We start from the raw sequence: 10,016 nt of genomic DNA, 5'->3' as shown, positions 1-10,016 counted from the left end.
TGGGTGGAAACTGGAAACTCAGATGAGTCACAGAGATGTTAGGAAGTTTTCTTTTAGCGTGAGAGTAGTAGAAAAATGGAATGCACTTGGGGAACAGGTTGTGGAAGCAAATACTATTCATACTTTTAAAACTAGGTATGATAGGGAAATGGGACAGGAGTCATTGCTGCAAACAACCGATAGCTAGAAAGGCGGGATCCAAGAGTCAATGCTCGATCCTGCAAGCACATATAGGTGAGTATAGGTGAGTACACACACACACACACAGGCGATAGGGAGGAGGCGATAGAGACAGAAAAAGGCGATAGGGAGGAGGCGATAGAGACAGAAAAAGGCGATAGGGAGGAGGCGCTTAACTATAGACCTGTATCACTGACAAGCTTCCCCTGTAAAATACTGGAAAGAATAATTAGGCTACAACTGGTTGCACACCTGGAGAACATTAGGTTTGTGAGCAAACATCAACATGGGTTCTGGAAAGGGAAATCGTGCCTAACAAATCTTTTGGAATTCTATGATTAAATAACGAGGATAAGACAGGACAGAGATGGTTGGGCAGACTGCATATTTTTGGACTGCCAAAAAGCCTTTGATACAGTACCGCACATGAGACTGCTGTTCAAGCTCGAGAGGCAGGCGGGGGTGGGGGGAAAGGTCCTAGCATAGATAAGGAACTACCTAACAGGAAGAAGTCAAAGAGTTACGGTAAGGGGCGAGAAGTCGGACTGGCGAACAGTAACAAGTGGAGTACTACAAGGATTGGTGCTGGGACCAATTCTATTTCTTGCATATTTTAACGACATGTTTACATGCGTAGAGTCCTACATGTCGATGTTTGCGGATGACGCAAAGTTTGTGGGAAAAACCTACTGGGATTCATCAATCAATCATCAATCATGTGGGGGATTTTAAGTGGTGACTGTTCTTTGCCTAGTCACACCACTATTACAGTTTCTGTATGATGTGATTTTTCAGGAGTTGAAGGTTCAAGATCTAGTATAGGTCCTGTCATCAATATGCCTCCTGCTGATTTGAGTATACTCATACCCATAGATTCCTCTGATCCCAGAATGAATCGATGATAGTAGTCAGCTCCAATCAGGATTCCGATATCCCCTATGTAGTCAGAATCAAGCAGAGGATCTGCTAATTGGATTCCTTTTTCTTTTAGGAATTTAATTGTGGCTGCCAGACCAGTCACTTCCATTTCAGTAGGAATTTTATCAACCACTATGGCTTCGACTGTCCTTTGGGATGTACCTAGACAGACATTGAGTTTTACTACTGGAAAGGTTCTGCGACCTGAATTAGTAAAAAACCCTGATATGGATGTAGATACTTGCTTTCAAGATTTAAGTTGTAAATCTTCTGCCATCTTTTTACTGATAAAGGTTTTCTGTGACCCTTGATCAAAAAAGCCTCTAGTTTGAATACAAATTCCTTGATTGCATAGTTCTAGCTGTGCAGTAGGCAATATGGCTGTTGTAACAATTTCTGTATCTAAGTCATTGACATTACTCATTACTGTACAGAATTGTATGGTTGTGGTGGTATTATCATCTTTTGGCTTTGCCTGAGATGCAGGTTGATTATTGGATGTCTGTGATCTGGATTGAGTGTTGATATCACCTCAGAGTGCTGTGTGATGTACACTTTTATGACAATATTGGCAGTTCTGCAATTGAGTGTTACACTCACTTGTATCGTGCTTCCATAGACAACGGATGCACCTGTTCAGAGATTTCAGTCGATTGATTCAACTGGCACGGCCTTCATAAACTGTGCATTGATAAATGTTATGTGCTTCTTGACAGAATAAACATTTTGGGGCACTTGCAGCTCCTTTTGTCTTATCTGTCTTGGGAGCTTGATTTCTTACAGTTCTGTTAACTGCGGGGGATATAGCATAAGAGCCAACATTACTCTGTTTCCACTTTGCAGAAGAGGAGTTTTGTTGCCTTGATTTTTGACTGCCATTTTGGACATTTTTGTTTTTGTCCGTTGATTCACTTTTAGTGATTTTTTCTTGTGATCTAAGTTTTCCTCAGCTTCGTAATCTTTGTACGTAAGCTCGAAGTCCATCAAAGATTTGGCTTTGTGATAAGATGTTGGTGTTATAATGAGTGCATAGACTGTCTATGACCTCATTAGGAAGTTTCCTTTGAATGATTAACTTTGTAAGCCACTCTGCATTTCTTATAGGTACTTTTGTACTGAGGGCTTTGATGATTGATTCTATAGACAATCGAAATGATTGTAGTGACTCATAACTTTTATTTGGAGAGGGTAAATCCAATAATTTGTATGAGAGACAGGCAATTGCAGTCTCCTTATCACTGTAGTTATCTTGTAACAACTGTAAGGCATGGTCGTAATCATCATCTGTTAATGACAAATTAGTATTGACCTGCCTTGCCTCTCCCCGTAACTGGCCTTGCAAATATTGAAACTTCGTCGCCTTTTTCAGAGAAGCTTTGGAGTTTATTATAGAATCAAAGGCTCTCCAGAAGGTATCCCAATCGTCTTCATCCTTGCCCTCAAAATATGGTAAATGTACCCTTGGGAGCTCTGCTGCTATATGTGTGATAGTTGCATTGCTCTGCTGAGTGGATGAGCTCACATTGGATTGGGTTCCTGCTTGAGATATTTGTTTGATTAAAGGATCAAGTTGATCTTGGATTTTATCTTCATACATTGTCATTTCAGCGACGATTTCCTGAAGTTCCCTTCGGGTTAAATCTGCATTAGCCATTTCGGTTAGATATATCTCTGTATGGCGTTTGATTTGTTCATACTTATCAACAGCTGCTTTTACTCTGGTATTCAAAATTATTAAATCAGGAGATGGTTGTCTAGCTAACTTTTGACATTTGTCAATCAGTTGAGTTAGGTGATTTTGTAGACCATTAAGTGTCCTCCTATTTCCTGTTTCAGCCGCTGGTGGAATACTGTCCGCAATTTTGACTTTTTCCGATTTTCGGATATTCCGAGATATTTTCTTTTTTCTGATAAATATGTATGATGTTAATGTATTTTGATAAATTAGCTTTCCTGTCTACTTAGGTAATGATTTCAAAAATCGTCCTTCATTTCCTCCCTGGAATCTGGTTGTAGCAGGTGTTCAATTATCAAAAGTACTGTAATAATTTGGTTTGTCACCCGAATGCACGAATGCGCCAAGTTGGTAAATCCTGTAATAATTTTTTAAAAATAGTAAATGGCACTATTTTTGTAAAGTTATTACAAGATCTGTTACCCTAATAGTTGTTTGATAAAATACAGTAGAATGCCTACTGGTTTTACCTGTAATAGGGTTTGATACAGTTGATTATGGTCAGATTGTAATGAAATGCTCTTACAGTGATAAAAAAACTTTTTAAAGAATATTATGTAATGAGCAGCTCTGAAAATCAGTTGATTAGAGATAATGCTAGATAATACACTTAAATATGTAAGTAATGTTACCACAAGTGAGGTAGGTAATGGTTTGATTAAGATGCAGTGCAGTGTCTGTGACACTGATATACTTAAGTACTGTGGTTTCTTAACACTGAACAGTATTAGTATGCTATGAATTCTTACTAGTTAATGGATATGGTGGCTTAAGCCACTCCAAACAATTTGTTTACTTAGATATATAGATATGATAAATATTGGCTGTTAGCTAGGTTAGACTAGAATATGTAAAAAATTATTCCAATGCAAAATCAAGAAGTTTCTTATGTATTTGGCATGGAAATATCTGGTTCGAAGGACCAAAAATGTGGGAAAAACCTGCTGGGATTGATATAAGAGGAGACTACCAGGGACCTGTACTGAACTAAATTAAACAATTACTGTCTGCAAATTAATTCAACTAAAATCTCTTGCTAGGGTTGTAAATCCTAGCTCCTCTTTTCCTAATGACAGATTGTGGGCTGTAAGGGACAGGTGGGGTGAATGAATTAGTTGATAGAAGTTCCAGTCCACCTGTAGACAGGGATCTCACATCAGCTTGTATTTTATACAAGGATAATATTTAATAAATTTAGTTTTATGACTGAACACTGGCTCTGTTTAAATCAGGGATTTAAACATACATAGTCTAGCCTAGCACCATAACTATTAACAGCCAATATATTCTTATACTATAAACAACAAATTATATTGTAAAAGTATGATAAATGACTTTAAATGTAGTCTAAGTACTGTTAACTAAGTACTAGAAATTATTCAATTAAATGAACTTATATGATAACTTAAAAAATAACTAAGCAAGCAATTGTTAACTAATTTATATATTCAAGTATATATACAATGTATTTATATTCAATTTATGATTAGGTACAGTCAGCTTGACTGAATCTCTTCCAACACCATGGACACTTATGAGGTCTAGTGCTTGGATAAGATTCACAGCTACACTACTATTTTAATAAACTTACTGAGATATGAGGCGTTGCCTTGCTTTATTACCGACAGACAGATTTATAGAATATTAAAGTTATACAAGCATACAATTGGCAAATTAATACGCTACTGTAATAACCTTCAATATACTTATCTCAAGCCGGGTGCCTGTCTGACAAGTTTGCCAGACTGATTAACTCTCTTGTTGCGAGTATAGGCACGATATTTTATTTCACAGCGTTGCTGTATGATGTACTAGTAGCGTTGCTACTTTAATTTACTTTAACTGCGTTGCAGAAGAATGATAGTTGATGGTGGAGCCAAGTCACTGTGTGCTCCGCTTTACACTTATAGATATAAACGTTCTAGGGATTTTCCTTGTAAATATTGTCCAGGTACTCCCCAGTTCTAGAGAGTATTCACTGGTGATAAAGATAACTAGATAAGGTGTCCTAAGCCAAATAATGTTCGCTAAGGATCCGTCACTGTTCACTGTTTTGTCAACAAACGGGTAGTGTGCAGGGTGTGGTGGGCACTCCTCTCCCAGCATTCGTCCCCCCCATGCTCCCTGAGCACGGTAGCCTTCTATGAATATTGATTGATTATTTTTACAGTCTAGACTTATGATTGAGATAAGATGTGATTATAATATAATTAGATATATGATATAAAGATTATAAGTAGTACTTGATAGTACCACTGATTCTTATTAAGGATTCAATTTTATCCCTACCGGATATTGAATCAATGTTCCAATAGTTTATTAATTAACAAATCCTTCTAGAAGCTTCTGGATCCTTCAGAGATCATGCACAAAGTCACGTAGGCACCAATAGGGCCCTGTAGCGTCCATGATCATAGTGGCATTGTCATCTAGGATCAAGCTATATAATGAATCTATAATGATTCTAATATGATTTTGATACGATTTTGATATGATTTTGATATGATATAGAAATGATATAGAAATTATACATTTCTTAGATGATTATTAGATATGGTGGGTAAAAATTTCCCACAAAGTTGATGAGAAGAGTTGTGACAGATGAGGATTGCAGGATCCTCCAAGAGGACCTGGACAGGTTGCAGAGATGGTCAGAGAAATGGCTACTGGAAATCAACACGAGCCAATGTAAAGTTATGGAAATGGGACTAGGAGATAGGAGACCAAAGGGACAGTACACAAAGAAGGGGAACAGCCTACCTGTGACAACGCGCGAAAGAGACCTGGGTGTGGACGTAATACCTAATCTATCTCCTGAGGCACATATAAATAGGATAACGACAGCAGCGTACTCTACACTGGCAAAAGTTAGAACATCATTCAGAAACCTAAGTAAGGAGGCATTTAGAGCGCTTTACACTGCCTACGTGAGGCCAGTCTTAGAGTATGCCGCCTCATCATGGAGTTCCCATCTAAAGAAGCATAAAATGAAACTGGAAAAGGTTCAGAGGTTTGCAACGAGACTCGTCCCAGAGCTACGAGGGATGGGGTATGAGGAGCGCCTGAGGGAACTGTGCCTTACGACACTAGAAAGCAGAAGGGAGAGAGGGGACATGATAGGAACGTATAAAATACTCAGAGGGATTGACAGAGTGGACATAGACGAAATGTTCACACGGAATAGTAACAGAACGAGAGGACATGGATGGAAGCTTGAAACTCAGATGAGTCACAGAGATGTTAGGAAGTTTTCTTTTAGCGTGAGAGTAGTGGGAAAATGGAATGCACTTCAGGAACAGGTTGTGGAAGCAAATACTATTCATAATTTTAAAACCAGGTATGATAGGGAAATGGGACAGGAGTCATTGCTGTAAACAACCGATGCTCGAAAGGCGAGATCCAAGAGTCAATGCTCGATCCTGCAGACACAACTAGGTGAGTACACACACACACACACACACACACACTCACACACACACACACACACCACACACACACACACACACACACACACACACACACACACACACACACACACACACACACACACACACACACACACACACACACACACACACACACACACACACACACACACACACACACACACACATACACACACACACACACACACACACACACACACACACACACACACACACACACACACACACACACACACACACACACACACACACACACACACACACACACACACACACAGTGTGTGTGTGTGTGAAGTGATGTGGTGGAGGCTGACTCCATACACAGTTTCAAATGTTGATATGATAGAGCCCAGTAGGCAGGAATCTGTACACCAGATGATTAACAGATGAGAGGCGGGACCAAAGAGCCAGAGCTCAACACCCGCAAGCACAACTAGGTGAGTACAAATAAGTGAGTACACACTTACAGATCTCCACACACACACACACACCCTCTCAACCTCCAACACTCCCTCCCTGTCTCCCTCCAACAATCCCTCCCTGTCTGCCTCCAACACTCCCTCCCTGTCTGCCTCCAGCACTCCCTCCCTGTCACCTTCCAAAACACCCTCCCTGTCTCCCTCCAACACACCCTCCCTGTCTCCCTCCAACACACCCTTCCTGTCTCCCTTCAACAAACCCTCCCTCTCTCCCTCCAACAAACACTCCCTGTCTCCCTCTAACACACCCTCCCTGTCTCCCTCTAACACACCCTCTCTGTCACCCTCCAACACACCCTCTCTGTCACCCCTCCAACACACCCTCCCTGTCACCCTTCAACACACCCTCTCTGTCACCCTCCAACACTCCCTCCCTGTCTCCGTCCAACACTCTGTCCCTGTCACCCCTCCAACACTCCCCCCTGTCACCCTCCAACACACCCTCCCTGTCTCCCTACAACACACCCTCCCTGTCACCCTCCAACACCCCTCACTCTCACCCTCCAACACACCCTCCCTGTCTCCTTCCAACACACCCTCCCTGTCTCCCTCCAACACTCCCTCCCTGTCACCCTCCAACACTCGGTGTCTGCCTCCAACACACCCTCCCTCTCTCCATCTAACACACCCTCCCTGTCTCCCTCCAACACACCCTTCCTGTCTCCCTTCAACACACCCTCCCTCTCTCCCTCCAACAAACCCTCCCTGTCTCCCTCTAACACACCCTCCCTGTCACCCTTCAACACACTCCCTGTCACCCTCCAAAAAACACCCTCCCTGTCACCCTCCAACACACCCTTACTGTCTCCCTTCAACACACCCTCCCTTTCTCCCTCCAACACTCCCTCTCTATCTCCCTCCAACACACCCTCCCTGCCACCCCTCCAACACACCGTCCCTGTCACCCTTCAACACACCCTCCCTGTCACCCTTCAACACACCCTCCCTGTCACCCTCCAACACACCCACCCTGTCTCCCTTTAACACACCCTCTCTGTCACCCTCCAACACTCCCACCCTGTCTCCCTCCAACACACCCTCCCTGTCTCCCTCCAACACTCCCTCCCTGTCACCCTCCAACACTCCGTGTCTGCCTCCAACACACCCTCCCTCTCTCCATCTAACACACCCTCCCTGTCTCCTTCCAACACACCCTCCCTGTCTCCGTCCAACACTCCCTCCCTGTCACCCTCCAACACTCCGTGTCTGCCTCCAACACACCCTCCCTCTCTCCATCTAACACACCCTGCCTGTCTCCCTCCAACACACCCTTCCTGTCTCCCTTCAACACACCCTCCCTCTCTCCCTCCAACAAACCCTCCCTGTCTCCCTCTAACACACCCTCCCTGTCACCCTTCAACACACTCTCCCTGTCACCCTCCAAAAAACACCTTCCCTGTCACCCTCCAACACACCCTTTCTGTCTCCCTTCAACACACCCTCCCTTTTTCCCTCCAACACTCCCTCTCTATCTCCCTCCAACACACCCTCCCTGTCACCCTTCCAACACACCCTCCCTGTCACCCTTCAACACACGCTCCCTGTCACCCTTCAACACACCCTCCCTGTCACCCTCCAACACACCCTCCCTGTCTCCCTCTAACACACCCTCTCTGTCACCCTCCAACACTCCCTCCCTGTCTCCCTCCAACACACCCTCCCTGTCACCCTCCAACACTCCCTCCCTGTCTCCCTCCAACACACCCTCTCTGTCACCCCTCCAACACACCCTCCCTGTCACCCCTCCAACACTCCCCTCTGTCTCCCTCCAACACACCCTCTCTGTCACCCTCCAACACACCCTCCCTGTCACCCTCCAACACCCCTCACTCTCACCCTCCAACATACCTCCCTGTCTCCCTCCAACACACCCTCTCTGTCACCCTCCAACTCACCCTCCATTTCTCCCTCCAACACACCCTCCCTGTCACCCTCCAACACACCCTCCCTGTCACCCTCCAACACCCCTCACTCTCACCCTCCAACATACCCTCCCTGTCACCCTCCAACACACCTTCCCTGTCTCCCTCCAACACACCCTCCCTGTCACCCTCCAACACACCCTCCCTGTCACCCTCCAACACCCCTCACTCTCACCCTCCAACATACACTCCCTGTCTCCCCTCCAACACACCCTCCCTGTCACCCTCCAACACCCCTCACTCTCACCCTCCAACATACCCTCCCTGTCACCCCTCCAACACTCCCCTCTGTCTCCCTCCAACACACCCTCCCTGTCACCCTCCAACACACCCTCCCTGTCACCCTCCAACACCCCTCACTCTCAACCTCCAACACACCCTCCCTGTCTCCCTCCAACACACCCTCCCTGTCACCCTCCAACAATCCCTCCCTGTCACCCTCCATCACTTTCTCCCTGTCTCCCTCCAACATACCCTCCTTGTCTCCCTACAACACACCCTCCCTCTTTCCCTCCAACACTCCTTCCCTGTCACCCTCCAACACTCCCTCCCTGTCTCCCTCCAACACACCCTCCCTGTCACCCTCCAACACTCCCTCCCTGTCTCCCTCCAACTCACCCTCCCTGTCTCTCTACAACACTCCCTTCTTGTCTCCCTCCAACATTCCTTCTTTGTCTCCCTCCAACACTCCCTCCCTGTCTCTCTGCAACACTCCCTCCCTCTCTCCCTCCAACACTCCCTCCCTGTCACCCTCCAACATTCCCTCCCTGTCTCCCTCCAACACTCCGTCCCTGTCTCCTTCCAACACTCCCTCCCTCTTTCCCTCCAACACTCCTTCCCTGTCTACCTCCAACACTCCCTCCCTGTCTCCCTCCAACACACCCTCCCTGTCACCCTCCAACACTCCCTCCCTGTCTCTCTGCAACACTCCCTCCCTCTCTCCCTTCAACACTCCCTCCCTGTCACCCTCCAACACTCCCTCCCAGTCTCTCTCCAACACTCCCTCTCTGTTACCCTCCAACACACCCTCCCTGTCTCCCTTCAAAACTCCCTCCCTTTCTCCTTCCTTGGCTGCCTGCAACACACCCTCCCTGTCTCCCTCCAACACAACCCCCCTGTCACCCTCCAACACACCCTCCCTGTCACCCTTCAAAACACCTTCCCTCTCACCCTCCAACACTCCCTCCCTGTCTCCCTCCAACACACCCTCCCTGTCTCCCTCCTTGGCTCCCTGCAACACACCCTCCCTCCTTGGCTCCCTCCAACACACCCTCCGAGTAACCCTTCAACACACCCTCCCTGTCACCCTTCAACACACCCTCCCTTTCTCCCTCCA

Source organism: Procambarus clarkii, chromosome 34 (genome assembly GCF_040958095.1).
Source record: "Procambarus clarkii isolate CNS0578487 chromosome 34, FALCON_Pclarkii_2.0, whole genome shotgun sequence".
NCBI lineage: Eukaryota > Metazoa > Arthropoda > Malacostraca > Decapoda > Cambaridae > Procambarus > Procambarus clarkii.
This window is presented reverse-complemented; position numbering follows the sequence as displayed.